This window comes from Salvia hispanica, unplaced genomic scaffold, assembly GCF_023119035.1.
Source record: "Salvia hispanica cultivar TCC Black 2014 unplaced genomic scaffold, UniMelb_Shisp_WGS_1.0 HiC_scaffold_755, whole genome shotgun sequence".
In the NCBI taxonomy this organism is placed as follows: Eukaryota; Viridiplantae; Streptophyta; class Magnoliopsida; order Lamiales; family Lamiaceae; genus Salvia; species Salvia hispanica.
Window position 1 is genome coordinate 1 of NW_025952527.1, and position 18,357 is coordinate 18,357.

Below are 18,357 nucleotides of genomic sequence, written 5' to 3' on the forward strand. Positions count from 1 at the left end.
GCATGATGTCAATATTAAGCCACAGAATGTGGTCAAATTTGAAGTGCAGGTAACTTTTTTATGAAATTTAGTTTTCTTTATATGTTTTTGGAATTTATCTTTTAATGATTTCGGTTTCATTCTTCACTTTTACTCTCTACATCTATCAATAATGGTCTAATTTTATCATTTTTGTTTATCCATCCATAATACTCTAGCCTTTTCTTTTATTTTTCTCATACGTCACTAATTTCATTTTTAAACTTATTATCATCTATTGTCAAGATTTTTAAAGTGGATGTAGATTGTGTTTGGATATAGTATTGATTTGAGATCCAAACTTTTTTGGGCATAATATAGTCCTAAATCGGGATTTATATGAGAAGACTGTAAAATGATGATTATTAATCTGGAAAATAAAAAGGAGATTGTGTGGGTTGGACAAAGGGGTGTTTTAGAAAAAAATTTCTAAAAAGAGAGTTCTTCCATCGTTATATTGAATTTTTTTTAAATTTTTATCATAGTTGGATCATTTTTTTATGTTTCCTTTTTGTTTACTCCGATTAGCATTTAATCCGTTCAACTTTAGATTAATTAAAATCTTCCATAAAAAAATAAAAGGGGGCCTTTCTACTAAAAATTATTATAACATTTTTTTACAAAAATATAAAAAGACCATTATATCTTTTTTTAAAATTTTTTTAAAGTTTTTTAAAAAAAACCCCAACTAAGCAAAAAGACAAAAGGAAGCAATCTTTTTTTTCCTCTTATTTTCTCTTTTTTTATTTTTTTATATCTTTATTAATTCTCTATATTCTCTTTTTCCTCTATTTTTTTAATTTCCTATCAGATCCCAGACACTAATATACTTTCACTAAAAAATTTATTTACGTAAAAAAAAAAAAAAAGGAATTATTATTTTTTTGGTTAAGTAGTCGGCAAAGAGGAAACCCATCCCGATAGTTTTTAATTTAATCAAATTACAAATACTGATTTAACACATCTATGATCTATCCATCGGCTGTTCTCGGAATTTATTGACAATTGCTTTTGAATCTTTTGTTGTGTAGTTTCACAATCAGGAATATCGATTGATCGATCATTGATTTATCATTTTCTGCTTAAAAATTAGTTAGGACAATGAGCGCCGTATTCGAAGGTTACGAAAAGCAGTATTGCGAGCTCTCTGCGAATTTGTCCAACAAGTGTGCGTCAACCAACCACCTTGATGGAGGTTAGTTGAAACCCTATTTCAATTTGGGATTCCAAATCAGTTCTCATGTTATTTCTACTATTGTTTGGTCTTTTTGTTGTTAGAGATTGGATTTCGCTTAAAAAGTCTAATCTTTTTAGTAGTTTGAATCAATCTCAAACAAATTTGTTGTTTAAGAACATGTGAACTCAATGATTGTGATATGGCTGCCTAAGTTTAGCATATGAATTTAACGGCATAAAATAGGTGATTTTAGACTGCAGTTCTGATTATTAAGGATTTTTTAACAACTTTCTTTCACCTTTTCCTACATAATTGCGATTGGGATTTAATTCTTCATGGTGCTTTGTTACTCATGACCTTATTAGCGTATTAAAGTTACATCATGTGCATTTCAAGTGGTGAAGGTTTCTGTCCATACCTAAACGATACGGCCGATTTTCTTGTTTGCTAGTATTTTTTTTTTGCTCTCAATCACAGTTCCACACCAAGCAGACTTGAGCATCAAATCAAGTTGTATGAAAAGTTTGACAGCAGTCCAAGTCCAATTATGTATCTGAAACTTAGTTCTGCCTCTTTGTAACACAGCTGCAGCAATGATATACTATGACATGCTTACCTAGATTACATTTTGAAGTGTTATTGATTATTGGTTTGATAGTTACCCCAACTGTCGTGTGAAGTCATGAATTGATTCTTTCATATGGAGTAAAATTAGAATATTTCTAATTGATTATTGTGATATTGATTTGATTTTGAGTGATCTCCTCACAATTCATCTATCATATGCATTTCACCTGTATAAAGGTGCTAATTGTAATTTCAAATCAACAAAGAACAATACTCCATAAAGGTAGACTCCTTAGGTAGGTCATACGACTGACTTATATTATATCCTTGTCTTTGTCTTGTTCTTTGACTTCCATCATATGCTTAACATGAAATCAAAGCAGAAACTGGTCCTGATGTTCTGTGTACATACGTTCTTCCTGATGATTGGGCGCTAATTCTGATTACACTAACGATGTGTTGTTTCTCTTGCTTATTTCTTGTGTCATGGATTTTTAACCATAAAACTACTACATATCTGGGAATTGCCTATTGGTTTATATGTTGAACATTTCATTAAAGTTATCTGTACTGTACTCAGGGGACTCATGGGAGTGTTCAGACTTCAGAATTCTGAATTGATTCTTTCATATTAAAAGATTATTATTATTATAAACTCTAATGATTGGTTTTGTCTGGAGTAATTGCTTTCCTCCTATTTCTTATATATAATTTATACTTCACCTGCACAAGATAAATGCTCATTGTAGTTTCAAGTGAAAAACTGAATAGAATAATACAACAACTATTGCCCCTTTACTCAGAAGAGGATCAAGAACACAAGGATACGGCATAGTTTGGACATGTCACCTACATTACTTAATAGAATGCCCAAAAGGCTATTTAGTGATAGGACTGGTTTTTTTCTTCATTTTTATAGGCTAACTACGTGTGGAATACAAGGCATCTTTACTTATGTTACTCTCTCTGTGAACTCTGGCTAATTACATATTTTGTGTAGTAGGGGAAAGGTTGGCTCTCTTATGTTCTTCATTGACAAATGTAATAAGTAGATTGTTTTAGTGCAAATACCCATGGTCTGTGGTTTAGGGTTTAGGGATGAATAATTTGAGATGAATAATTTTTTTTACCTTTTTTGTGCTTAGTCATAATTGTTGGTATTCTGTATTATCTTCCTTTTTTCTTTGAATTTCTTTTGCATAATGTTAATTGTAATTATGACTGAAATTTATGCATGGGAGCATGACTATCATTTGTTTGCAGAGCAAAAAAAACAGAAGATTTCCGAAAAAAAAGTTGGACGGATGAGGCAAACTTTGGGACAGAATGGTTAAAATTAATCCATTCCTTTTTTCTCTCTTTAAATTTTTTTTGTTGAAAATGGTTTATTGTCTTTCAGATTAGGAAGATGGATTTGGGGGTCTGCCTTGCAGCCAAATATTAAAGGAGGCTTTGCTGTTAAGAGAGTATGTCTGATCTGAAAAAAAAAGGAAATTAAACAATTTTATCGACAAACTTGAACCCAAACCGCCCGGGGGTGAGCTGCTGGAGGCAGGGTTGGAATACACTTGGTATGTTTCTGCTGCTTTTTGGGCTGTATCTGTCTTTTATTCTCTTTTCCCGTCTTCTTTACTTATTTACCCCTGTTTCTCTTTCGGATGTATGGTGTGGGGTTTGGGGGTTCTTTTGGTACAAAATTGTAGAAACCAATCACCATATTTTCATACTGTTAATCAGCATCCCCCCACACACACGCACACCTCTATTAATGGAAAATCCTTTAGCTTAATAAGTTTTGTTTCTAAGTGATTTGCACCTCTTTTCTTAACTGACTGATTTAGTGGCATGTTGCATTGCTTGGTACAGGTGTCTGCAAATCAAAGGGATAGATTACTAGTGACAACTGAACGGCGGGTAATTGAGTAAAGGATCAAGGATAGTAGGAAGGTCATGCTGGAAACAGAAGAACTTGGCTTTTCACTTCTTCAAGATTTGCATCGGCGACAGTCTCTCTTGCATGCTGATAACACAGTTTTTCCTCACTTCAATTTCCCCTTTCACGATTGAATTTTAATCTGAAGAAACAGTAGTATTTTCTATCTATAAATAGAACATGCTATAAACTTGAAAAAGAAGAATGATATAAAAAAATTTTCAATTTTTTGTCTATTCTCTACTTAAAAAAGCATGAAGAGTCAAGTAATCAGCTGAACCGTAGTCTCTGTCTTGCAGTTGGTGGTGTTGACAATAAGTAGGCAGAAGCAAGAAAATTTTAACCAACATGGGAAGGATGAGTGAAAGGGGTGATAGGGGGTATAATCACGGTACTGGTTATCGTGATTGCTCTGATCTTATACTTTAAATTGGCCAAAAACCCAAAGGGTTTTTAAAATGTGTAATTGTGCTTGTTTTTTTGCTTCTTGATCCATTGTTGAGGAAACTGCCAACTACCTTTGTTTTTTGTGTAGCTGTAAAATTTTAAGTTTCTAGATGTGAAGCACCTGTTTGCCTTGTTTTGTCTGTGTATTCCCGAATTTTATATATATTTATCAACAGTTTTGAATTACATAAAGTTAAATCCCCTCTATTCTTTTATCTAATTTCAATTTCAATATATGGTTTTTATTTTTAATTTTTTTTAAATTTCTATTTGCTTTTTATAATTCTGCGTTCACATGCAAGGTTTCATTACATCAGTAGTAATAGTAGTAGTATTAAGCAAATAAAGATTCTCATAAGAAGGTGGAATCTTATTTCTGTTTGACTACAAATTCAAAATTTGTCTTGTTAAAAATGCTCGAAAAAGTTTTTTTATCCTACACATTAAGTGAGAGTTTTTGATAAACAATAGTAGTATATGTTTTGTCCATATTTAACTGTTTCGTCCAAAAGTTAACTGTCAACAGCATTTTGACCAAGTTTTTAAGTTAATTGCAGGCCCAACTAATAAAGCTAACTTGCGTACCAAACGCCAAACAAAGGCAAAAAACACTCCTAAATCCAATATCAATCATCGACGAAAAGTATGAGAGGAAATCTTGTTTCCACAAATCATCCATATTTGAAAATAACTATTTCACGAAACTCAACTCACTTACAACTTACACCATAGAACAAGCATATTATACTTGTTATTTCCATCGATTACAATTCTAGTTTTATCCCCCAATTTTCTATCTCTGACTTTGAAGTTCAATCATCAAAACACTTAAGACAACTTATAAACTTATGAGACATTCCACAATAAGCATAGCCAAACACCTCCTTACATAAAAAATGCAATGCAAATTCTGTCATCAGTTGGCAGCTTATTCAGCAAGTATAAAAGTGCATTGTAATATTCTCAAGAGAAAAGATCACACAGCACACAATCTCTCAAACATCACACTGCAGCACACTCTTGGAAGACAAAAGAACAACAGTGACGTAGAAGCGGTTTTACACGGGTGAACAAACATCTTCAGTTGCGTCCTCTTCTTTAGGCAGGGATACAAGAGAATCACGAGGAGAGTTCTCTGCTGTTACTGCACCTGTGACATCGTTATCTTGGTTTCCAAAGATATATGATAGTGACAGAGGATTATAGGTGGAGCTTGCCTTCTTAAGGCATTTTATAGCTTTAATGGCAGCAAGTGTGCTCCTATATATATCTACAGTTTCTTCACCAGGTGCCAATTTTAATCCTGAAGAAGCATTTGGTATATCAGCATTCTGCTTACGTTCAATGGAGGTTGACTCAACAACCTCTGCTTCTTGTGGGAAGAGGAGCTCCAGATTTTCCTCACACTCACGAACTAATCTCGTGACTGGTTCAGTCATAAAGAAGGCTGGTGGACAGCAAGCTGAGTAAAAGGCAGACTCAACAATTCCCCAGTTCGTTTATCGTATTTCTTCAAAATCTTGATAAGACCTAATTAGGTATGCACAAGATAATTAAGATGAATGAAACAGAAGTAGACAACAGTTGATAGTGAGAAAGATCTTCATAACCACACTAAAGATAATGACTCAGCTACTTAACCTGCAAAGTTAAGAGAGCTGTAGTTTTTAGAAGGACCATCTCCCCATGGATGGAGACAAAATCCTTCCTTATCTCCATCATCTCTTCACTAAACTCAGTCTCAGATGTAAACACGGAATTTGTACTTCCTCTCGACTTCAATCTTTCTATTCTTTCCCTTTTCAATGCCTGAAGTGACAAATGAAAATGTTCAAGTGCCAGACTGATGTGTGTCACTGGTTATGCTTATTGGTAAAACTACTAGCAACACTATGCTATATACCACTTCTTTGTACCCTTCTATCATTTTCTTTATAGCTGGACACAAAAAAAACAACGCCCATAAACCCCACCAATCCAAATAACAAGCATGTAAAGTTAACACTCTTTGATTTAATTGTAGAGAACTAGAGATCAGCAGCTGCATTGAAATACCTCAAGTAGAAAATACCGAGTATCGTATCTTCGTTATTATTGAAATTACATAATTTGAATGGGCTTATAAAGCCAAGCATAATTCTCATGTCAAACTGTATAAGGGCACACTATATCTCAGTGTTTAAATCAATAAACTGGAGTATTTCTCTTCTATATAGCTGCTACTTTGATGAGCATGAGAGCATTGATGAATAAACTGGAGAATTTCTCTATCTATATAGCTGCTACTTTTGATGAGGCATGAGAGCATTGATGAAGATGAGTCATGCCTTAGCAATACACAGATATGCCAAACATCCAATGGGTTCAAGATTGGAGCTTAAAAGTAATGATGCAGGTGTGAAGCTTATAAAGACACCAAATTCGACAGAAATTCATGAAGCTAACTTCATAAGTTCCATCTGTTTTATCTGATTGCAATTTCCTTTTCCCATATTCCAGTGATCAAGCATTTGGAGAGACAAAATCCATAACTGTTTTCTCAGCTTTTCCATGTATTTCACATCATGAGTTCAAACTAACTTCAATCACCCAAATTTGACAGCATCTCATTCGCATTAACCATATTCTACCCTTCCCCTTTTCGCATCGATATTCGCTTTTTAGAAAAGTGTTAAGTATCTATGAATTAACTATGTCGACACAACTGAGGCCAATGTAAAGACATGTGTTCCATTTAGCAAATTCAAGCAAGGTCAAATAAATAAATGACATGAAGAGATGGAATATGCCATGGGAGATTCTTTTGAACCCTCCAACTAACAAACACTGAATTCCACTTTCATAATAGCTTATATAGTCTTTTTTTTCCTCACTACAAGTGTCACTCATACTCATTGAGCTACCTCTATCTCCAAATTGCCTCAATAAGCACCATATCTGTTTAAGTTTCACACCAACAATAGATTACACTTACATTCCTCACCAGGTATCCTAAACAGCCCTGCCTGCATTCAGCACCAATTCATTTTACAGGGCAGCTTCTTGGTTTCGTAAAGTTGACGGTATCTACGTTGAGAAGGAGGGGTTTATGATTCTCATAAGCAGTAAGTTGCTGAACCTTATCATCTCACCAACCCAAAATTCAATTCACACACATAATACTCAACAATGTAACTAAAGTAAATCCCAAATTTTTAGTGGATGACGCTAGGAATCCGAACAAGAGAGGCTCAAGTTTCAATAGAATCAATCTAAATCACTACAGTATAAACTATAAAGTATAAACCTCTTGACTAAAATTATGTAACTGGAATTAATCAAGAAAAAAACCTGGAAGCGGATGATGAAGTCTTCCTCCTTATCGACGTAGAAATCGTTGAACTTTTCGAGTTCCTCGTTGAGAATTCCGACGAACCACTCGTGAAACTCCGGCGAGGGGCCGTCCGGAGGCGGATTATCAGCTGGCGGGATACTCTTGAGAAGCTTCTTCAAGGGCTTGTACTGCAAATACTTGTCCCTCCACTCCGGTAGGGTTTCCTCCAAATGAATCCTGAATTCTTTCCCAAATTTCATAATTAATTCGTCGCAGTTGACCTTTGAAATTCAATTTCCCGATTGATTAGATTGTTCCCGCGGGACAGATACGCCGGCAAATTGTGGAAGAAAGTTCGTGCGGAGAATCTGCTTGGAAATTGGAATACTCATATCAGTAACAGATCATTCATTTCCTATATTTGCAGGCACATTTTTGACACGTATTTTATATATAATCAAAGTGGTTTTCTTGTTGCAAGGTTTCGTCGTTTCTGAGTAATGACGAAGAAACCAACTACTAGATCAAATTAATGGCCAACTTTATCGGATAAAATATTTTTTGGTCTACATTTATATCTTTATTAATTTTGAAATCTAATAAAATTCAATACTATTAAAGAAGATATTGATAAAATATAGTATAATATTCTAAAGGTATGTACTTAAGATTTGAGCGACTTTTCCCTTTGTCGATTCTTTTCCTATATTTCTCTTTTCTCACATCCATGTCTCCTTTCAAGAACACCAATCCACTTCCTTCTGATATATTTTTTTAATTTCAGAAACTCATCTTCATACTCCACATCGTTCTCGTTCTTTCTCCAAATTGCACAATTTCTCTCAATATTTTTTCACTAAGTACAACATCACTAACCACCCCTCTAATTTTTCTTCAAGCCAATTCACCCAAAATTTTGGGAATTCAACGGCGAACACCCAATTTTTCTATTCAAATTTCCCATTCTACTAGCATTGGGTTTGAATTCGATATCCAAACAATTTCCCTCAATTCATCCTTTTAGCGAATTAGTCAGTAAAAAATCTCAGATTTCATATCTAGTAGATGAATTAATTACAAAGAAATTAATTACTATACTAAAAATTGAGAAGATGCACTTTGGAGAAAGAATGGTGATGTATTGTGAAATTTCACTTCGAACACTAAATGATGGAGAAGAGTTGTGCAGATGGTTTTGGAGCGTGAAAGAATTGGGAAAAAATGAGTAGATAAAAAATTTACATAGGTGAAATATCTAGATAAAGTAAATTGCAATTTCTTGAGTTGCTGTGAAGAATGAGAAATTCAGCTGCTGGAGCATTGAAAATACGAAGTTAAAAATTTTTCCAAGAAGAAATGAGAGAGGCAATTTCTTGAATTGCTGTGAAGAATGAGAAATTCACTGGAATCATTAAATTGGGGCTGCCGAAATTGGGAACGTGTGAAGGATATTTGAAAAGAAATGAAAGGGGAAAAGAAGACGCTCAAGATATGTAGCTTAGCATATCAAATCTCATACTTATATATCAATTCATTTGATGGTTAGACAAATATAGTGTTGATATTTTAATAGTAATATTTAATCAGAGCTAATGAAATCTCGTTACACCAGACTCTAGGCTTAAGTTAAGACCATGCATACAAGGCTTAAAACATAGTCTTTGATCAAGTGGTAGATTCACGAATTTTCTTTTAGCCGATAAATAATTATAGGAAGATTCAAAATCTAACCAATTCCTTTTATTTTTCCAATCAAATTTATGATTTTATTTTTGTTATTAAAAACATCATAGAGATGTGCATTATGACGAAACAATATTGAATTAAAATATTTTAATAAAAAGGCTAAAATGATGAAAATATAATAAATGGTTTAAAAGATTTTAAAAAATAGAAAAAACAAATATGTGTGTGAATTGTGTAGGTTTCAAATGCATTAGAATATTTTTAAAAAGCTAAAATGATGAAAATGTTAAAAAATGCCTTAAAAGATTTGGAAAAACAAAATAAATTAATATTTAATGAAACAGAAAAATAAAGATATGTGCATTAAATGGGTTTCTATTTTAGAATCCATATTAGAATATATAGAATAGATGAAAAGATTTTAATAGATAAAAGAGAAACAGAAAATTAAAGACTGTGCATTAAATAGGTTTCTATTTTGGAATCCATATTCGAATATCTAGAAAAGATAAAAAGATTTGAATGAATAAAAGAATAAAACACAAGAAAAAAAAACATTATGTGCCCCGTTGATGGGTCTCAAACTCCGGCCTTTTGCCGCGAAGGAAGACAATCATACCACTAGACCAAGTACGATAATTATTAACGGTGTATCTAAATACAATATGATGATAAGTTTTGGAGTACAATGATACATTAAATTTTGATGATGACAATGACAATCATACTTGCTCCAATGTGGCCCCGCCACTTCTTTGATCCAACTAAATACATTAAATTATAATTGAAGAGTTTTGAAAAGTACTACGTATTTACACTATGGAATTTTCTACTATATCCAAAGCGTGCCGAATTTTTCGTTAATTTGTGATATACAAATTGTCCCGACGAGTTCTAAGCAATGTTTAGTATGGAAATAAGGCGGCAACCCTCAATTTCAATGCAATAAAATTAAAGCCCAAACGTTGATTCAGAAATAAGTAGTAGATTATCATAAACTAGTATCATACTGATCGTTGCACGATCCATTCGATTTTCCTTGTACTTATTTTACACGATAAAATATATCGAAATGATAAACATACCATCCTACAAATCTAAAAGCATTATATATATACTAAAAATCATTACATCAATATATAAAATCAAATTTTAAAATCAACAAATTTGTAAAAATATAATTTCATAGTAAATCTGGCAAAAATTTCTCAATAAAACAAAATGACCAACTGATTGGAATCAATAAAAAAGTTTATACTACTAATTCTTGCTTCAATCTGCGTGGGAGGGATTACCATCGACGTGAACATATTTTCCAAAAAGACTGATTGGTGCCATTCTTGCTTCAATCTGCTATAGATATGATTGATTAATTCTTCACACGGTAGGAATGAATATATTAAGATGAATTGTGTTGATGAAAGGTATTTGCAGATTGAGATTAATTGGATATATATAGGCGAGTTTCAAATTAGGCTAATGAACTTATTTGGATTTCACTAATAATTAGTTACGTTACAAAGTCTTGATCAGAATTAAATTAGATTAAATAAATTTTCATGAATGGAATTATTATGTAACGGCTTATACATTGATACATACTATAATTTGTACAATAATTATAATAAATTCACTTAATTTAAATTAGTGCCTAAAACCATACAACCTCCCATTACTCACGGCAAAGTTAGTCAAACTATGACTATAAAGGTCATAACTTTGCATTTAATTGATAAGAAATTAATTACAAAATCATGCAAATTCAGTTTTATTGTAATTAATCATTTCATAAATATTCAAATTGATCCATAATTTATAAATATTTCAAATTAAGGACAAAACTTACAAATATTTTAAAAGACGGCCAAAATCCGCCTTTTATATATGTATCGATGATGTAAAGGTCATAACTTTGTATTTAATTGATAAGAAATTAATTACAAAATCATACAAATTCAGTTTTATTGTAATTAATTATTCTATAAATATTCAAATTGATTCATAATTTATAAATATTTCAAATTAAGGACAAAACTTACAAATATTTTAAAAGACGGCCAAAATCCGGCTTTATATATGTATCGATGATTGATGATGATTGTCATTATAAAGCCCAAAACTCAAGTCTGAGCTCAATGTCTTATCTAAATATAAGGCTTTCGCATTGACGTTATAAAGCTGAAAGATTATATCCAAGAAAATAGAAAAAATATCTCTCTCCAACAAATCTACTACCTAAATTTGCGTATGAGAAAATTCGGAAGACCAAATAGAGACAACAAGCCGTACGTAAACATATGAAATATTGATTTTGAATTGGATTTTTAAATTTGGTTTCAACATGTGGAACAATCTTTTCCCTTCACTAAATCCATCAAATTCCAAGATTTCTGCTATTCTAGAAGCGAAAATTGCAAATTTGGAGATACTTGGTGAAGGACTCGCCAAACTCATACTCCCTCCGTCTTACTTTGAAGTCCCGATTGATCAATTTTGGGTATCCCACTTTAGGAGTTTCGTTGAAATAAATTAATAAAAAATGCCTACAAAGTGTTAAAAGTGGGTTCCAACATCCACTACAACTAATTAAAAGTGTTAAAAGTGGGTCATAACATCCACTACAACATTTATTTATTAGACACTCAATTAAAAGTGGGTCTCAACATCCATTACAATATTTATTTATTACAGCATCTCCAATAGTGGCTAGCCCCGGCTAGCCGATTCTGGCCTGCGGCCGGGCTAGTCGAACCTCTGCAACTTTCGGCGCCGAAACGCGAGAAATTAGGCGACACACGCCGATTTCGTGCGTGGCCGATTCGGCCGATACGTGGCGCCAGTAATGTTGCAGCTATCGGCGACTGATCGGCCGGTAATTTTTTATTAATTTTTTTAAATTTTTTGAAACACTATATATTCGCGATTTTCACGTCATTTTCATTTACACCACTTGTTTTAACGAGTTTTTCTCTATCTAAATTTCTGTACAAGAGCAACATCGAGAGATGGACAACAACAACCAGCTACTCACGTGACGAGCGGGTCTCGGACCCCACGGTACTCGTGGGGTCTGGATGGGGGCGAATGGGCGGGCAATACAACATGTACCCTTGACAACGAGTTGATGGGATTGCTAGCGAGGGCGGGCGCGCGGGCGGAGCAATGCCGGGTGGGGAGGTATGCCGCAGGATGGCGCCGCAGATGATACAACAGATGATGGGGATGATGCCGGTATGGCGGGGGAGGTGTAGCCGGGGATGCGGGTCGCCGGAGGGGACACGGTCATCGCCCCACTCTTGACTTTGACAACTTCGTCTCACACATCGACCCCGGTGGAGACGCGTTCCTTGGGGATGAGACTTTCTCATTACGGGAGTTGAGGATCGATGTCGAGAGGCGGACACTCCCGTTCCAACGGGGACAGAGCGAGGTCGGGCCGCGCCGAAGAAGAAGAAAGAACAAGGGGAAGAGCAAGGTGGTCGGAGTCGCCGCAGCCGGCTGTTGGCGACACCACCCCACGGGAGGAAGTGGACGGACGATGAGAACGTCGCCACGTCCAGCGTGAGTGTCGGTTTGTGACGATCCCGGTTGCGAACAACTAGAGGATCGTCAACATGTGGGCTAAGATTAGAGCGGCATACAAGAGGAACGCCGCATGGAAAGGACTTCACGGGAGGAGTGCGGGAAGGCGTGAAACGCATCGGGCGCGGTTGGCCGATTTTGGGCTTGACGCAACGCCCTCCGCATGCGGACTAGTGGGCGGGCGAGGAGGATGCCGGAGGATAGAGGAGATCGTTCCCCAAGTGGGGATTTATAAGGAATTCACCTATTGGGCACTATCGGTGCTGAAGGACTACGAAAGTTCGGGCGGGGGTCAAAGGCCGGGTAGCCGAAGAACGGGCGAACTATTCCGCGATTACGGCGCAACGGCGGTTCCCCGACCTCCTCCGGATCTTTGAGGAGTTTCCGTCCCCTCCATCGCTTGCTCGCCGCCTAGCCCGGTTGGCCAAGCGGGTGCAACGGAGCGAGGGGATCCTCCCCTATCAGCCGGGAGGTCCCGTCGGCACCCCCCCCCCACGCGCTCACCTCCTTCTCACGTCAAAACGGGAACAGATGTATAAGGTCTTCCGTATTGGAAGGCCGCAAGCGACCCCATGGAGAAGAGGTTTCTTCACTCGATGCTCGGAGCATGCGGGTCGATTTGGATGCCGTGAGGGCACTGTTGGGGAGGCTCATACGTGGGCTCGGATGCCAGATGTGGAGGTCCGGTGACGGCGGCGACGACGATGAGGAGTAGAGAGAGGCGGGGCTCGTGTGTGGAAGCCCGATTTTTTATTATGTAATTTTTTTTAAATTTAAAGTATTTTTTTTAATCGTGTACCTTTTTTTTTTTTAAATGAAATTAATGAATTTTTCCGTATATGTCTCAAATTTTAATTCCGTAATTTGTCATAAATTTAATTCCATAAATTGAATTATTTTTATTGCGGCTAGCCTTAGGCTAGCCTATTTGCTAAAATGATGATGTGGCGGGTGGAATTTTAGTGCGATGACGTGGCAGTGTTAGAGTTTGTATACTAGAAATAACGTTTCGAGTGATTGAATCTTGTAAAACTCTTATTTTATTTTCAAGAAATAAAACAGATTATTTTTGTCATAATGTTGTTATGTTTTACATTTAATGGATGTTATTGCATGTTTAAATGTATAAGTTAATAACAAAGTCTAAGTCTTTGTTTTAGTAGACCGGTTGTGGCGGGGTCCACTTTAAGGTAACACGGTCAGTTCTAAACAAAGAAAAAGAAGAATTTCACAACCTAGATGGAATTAGACGATCCATCGAGAAGGTTGCAATGTCATCACGCATATTTCTAAGCCTTACTGAAATAAGATTACATTGGTGTGGTATAGCCTTGAACGGATCTAACGGCAAGAGTTGTCCTTGGGCTATCTACCGAAAGGCGAGGTCTTGAAAATATTTGTTTCTTAATCAATGTAGGTTAGCATTGAGCATACGGTATTGATTATGCATTCCTTTGACTTATCAAATGGTGCGGGTTTTTCGTAACTTAATAATCACGATATATTGGGTAGTGGTGATTAATATCTAGCGGTGCTAGGATTGCTATTATATTGAATCGTGCGAGGAGAGTCTCGTTTAATAATGTCCTCAGAGGAGTGCGAACGAGGTTTTATTATTCAAAACCTAGCTAGTTGGAGTTTGATTACTCTAAGAATAATAAATAAGCGTTTCATCTTGAGTCCACTTTTGGATTAATAAGAAGTTAATTAATTAAGTCCATAGCGACATTAATTAATTAATGGACTTTTTATCTTAAGCGAGAAATAAAAGTTAAAACGGAAACCGAATTACTTATAATTTCGGATTTGGATGGGAAAAGTTCAATATTACTTACAGTAGGTGCTCGTAATATTCCAACTAAAGCTTATATTAAATTATGGGTTCAATTTAATTAGTAAAAAGTAAATTGGATGAGCCCATATCCAAAACCTTCCATAGATCCCTGTCTCGGCCCAAAAGGAATTTAATATAAATAGGAGAATAAAGGAGACGAGAAAATACTTTTATCAAGCACTAAATTTTCGTCCCCCTGCGAGGAGTTCAAAATTTTCCTCTATTAGGAATATGATTTGTTCGTCTTCTTTATTTAAATCCTAGTATTCCGGTGAGATAAGCCCACACCGATATTGGAGTACGGTTCGGGAACCAGAGAGAAGATCCGTGGTCTAGTATTCAAGCGTCACGTGGAGAAGTTGCTAGCCATCATCAATTCTTTGGAGAATTAATTAGGTATAATTTCTCACAGTAGAACAACATGTTTTAGGTTTCAATTATACTTAAAACATGATTAATTCAAGTTATGAGCATGATACATGTGAGAATCACGTGAATAGATTTTATCTAAATAATCTTCTAAAATAGATCTGATTTTATGTGATTTATACGTTCGTTCATACTAATACGCTCCACCGAGTCCTTGAATAAGAGAGATGGCTACCCTTTATCTCCATTGAGATGCTTTACCACAAAAACACTTTTCTTAAAACAGAGCCCGACTCAACGGGACCCCTAAGCGGAACGAAGAGTATTTACTAGTATAATAATAAGTTATACATCTATTTATACATATATAAAAATGGAATTTTGGAAAAATAACAAAAATATCATTATAATTTTTTTAATGAAATTAGAAAAGTGAAAAAAGATTTACTAATATTTATTTTTGTAAATATTAAAGAAATGGAAGTGAAAAGGTTTTTGAAGAATAATTTATTTGTTTCGATTCATTTGACTTGCAAGTGTGAATGTGTTTTAACTATTGGAAAATAACATTATTTTAGCGTCAAGGCAAATGTATCATCAATACAGAAGGGACAATGTTATAAAGCATGCAGAAAGAACAAACAAACACACATGCACGACTCTCAAAGCCAAGTGTATGACCGACTCTTTTACGTGTCGACTCGCACCTTCTATAAATTGACCTCGCTTTCCCTTGTCCACTTCCCCCCGCAATCAAGCCATGGCTAAAGCTCTCTCCCTCTCTCTCTGCCTCACCTTCCTGTTCCTCCTCCATGGCTGCTGCCTAGCTCAATCTCAATTTCAAGCTCAACAGCCAAGACCCAATGCCAAATCCAGCACCTCACCGCCCGACCCCCCCTTCCCCTTCCAGTCCAGGCCGGTCTCACGAGTACTGGGACACTTCCAGCGATGAATTCGAGTGCCCGGACCAGTTCGTGCGCCACCAAGTGCACCCCAAGGGGCTCGTGCTTCCCTTCTACCCAACGCCCCTCGACCACCTTCATTGTCCAAGGCGAGTCTCTCATTTTTACTACTTATTTTTTTTGTCTTAGTAATGTTTGTGGTGCAATTGTTTAGGTAGCGGGATTTTGGGGACCGTGATTCCGGGGTGTGCCGGACTTATGAATCCGAGTCGGGATCGAGCTCCCGGGAAGGAGAGGAAGGGGACCGCCACCAGAAACTGAGGCGGATCCGCCGGCGACGTCATTGCTTTGCCCGAGGGCATCACCACCTTCGTTTACAACGACGGAGATGCTCCCTTGACTTACGTTCCATGTTGGATATTGGCAATGACAACAACCAGCTTGACTTCAAATTCAGAGTAACATTTTCAACCATATACTAGTACCACTCTATAGTATTGCATTTCACTCTTATAGTTGTTTTTGTTAGTTTTAGATTATTTTGTTTTTGTTAGTTTTATTTTTTTTTTTTAATAAACGTGGAGCTCTTTCAATGGTGAAGAAAATTATATGCATTTAAGACTGATTGGATTTCGAAATTCCGGAAAAAGAAAATGGTATGCATTTAAGACTGATTGGATTTCGAAATTCCGGAAAAATTGCTCGAACTAAGGCTGTGCATTGGACTTCAGTTTGACATTTTGTACCTTTTTAAAGTATTTTTTTTGTAATATTTCAACAAACACGTCAAAATATAAAAATGTACTCCCTCCGTCCCAAGGTCTTAGACCAACTTTTCCTTTTGAGATGTCCCAACATATTAGACTCATTTCATTTTTTAGCAAAAAGCATCTATCTTATTTTATTCTCCACCTACTTTTTCTCTCTTATCTCCCCTACTTTTTCCCTCTCTCATACTACTCTCTCCATTTTAACTATTTAAATATCAATTCCTTAAATCATGTGCCCAAAAGAAGCGAGTCTAATACTCCGGACGGAGGAGTATATAATATGTGATTTAAGAGCATAATTTATGTATATGATTGACATTAAAAATAATCCAAATCTATACCTTAAAACATGCAATGGTATGCAATAGATGATAATGAGAATGTTTGTTGCAGAAATTTGTCCTTGCAGGAAACCCAGAATCCATTGAAAGGCAGCAAGGCATGCGTGGAGAGACAAGGTACATGAGGGGAGAGAAGGGCCAACAACAATCAAGAAATATATTCTCGGCTTCGACAATCAGCTCTAGCAGAGGCTTTCAACACGGAGCCAGAGCTGATGAGGAAGCTTCAGGGCAGGAACGACGAGAGGCATCATCGTCCTAGCCGAAAGCTGAGAATGGTGCTGCCCGACGAATACGAAAGCCAAGCACCAAGACGAGGCCGGCCCTACAACGGCTTGGAGGAAACCTTCTGCTCAACAAAATCAAGCAGAACCTCGACCACCCCACCAGCGCCGACCTCTAAAACCCCCCGCGCTGGCCGCATCAGCAACCTCAACAGCCTCTCTCCCCATCCTCAACTACCTCCAACTCAGCGCTCAAGAGGAATCCTCTACAAGGTAATTCATTAGTATCTTCATTTGCTTCGAAAAAATTAAAACAATTTAATTCCCTAACATGTTAATCAACAGAATGCATTCTGGCGCCACAATGGACCACAAACGCCCACTCCGCCTTGTACGTGACTAAAGGAAGTGCTAGAATCCAAGTGGTCGGATTCGGAGGAAGATCGGTTTTCGACGGAGAGCTGAAGGAGGGGCAGCTTCTGGTAGTGCCGAAAAACTTCGTTGTGGTGAAGAAGGCGAGCGACAAGGGATTCGAGTGGATCAGCTTCAAGACCAACGAGAATGCGGTGCAGCACAGCTCCGGGGCCGCCTTTTCCGCCATCGGGCAATGCCCAATGAGGTCCTGATGAACGCATTCGGGATCTCTCGGACGAAGCTAAGAGCCTCAAGTTTGGGAGAGAAGAATCCCTCTCTTTAGCCCATCGCAGAGATATGCATAAATGATGCTGTTGTTCTAGACCTCTACGTTTTATTATGGAGTAATAAATCTGTGAATTTTCGTTTGTCTTACTCACCTCTTACTTGCATCTTGCCCCTCGCTTGTTGAATAAGATCAATACGTGAAAAAAATTAAGTACAAGGAGTTTTTTTTCTTCTTCGACAAATGGAGTAAATACTAAATATAACCTAATTCGTAAAATTGAGAGAGAGAGAGGAGAATTTAACATGAATTGATTGAAATGAAATGATTGAAATGGTGAAGTGAAAAAAACTATTTTAGGTACCCAAACTATATGAAAATATCATAATATCAATACTAGAGAGAGATATACTATTTACCGTCTTTCAAATTTTGACACACTTTGCCGATGCAGTTTTAAGAAATGTACAGAAAGTGAGTTGAAAAAGTTGGTGGGATGTGGGTCTACTTTTAAAGTATTAGTTTTATAATAAAATGTGAGTATGAATGAATTA

General features: G+C 36.3%; 1 pseudogene; it reads right to left on the bottom strand.

Annotated features, from left to right (window-relative positions):
* Window positions 1–5,012: 5,012 nt before the first annotated feature.
* On the bottom strand, window positions 5,013–7,802 carry LOC125199972 (annotated as a pseudogene).
* Window positions 7,803–18,357: the final 10,555 nt, after the last annotated feature.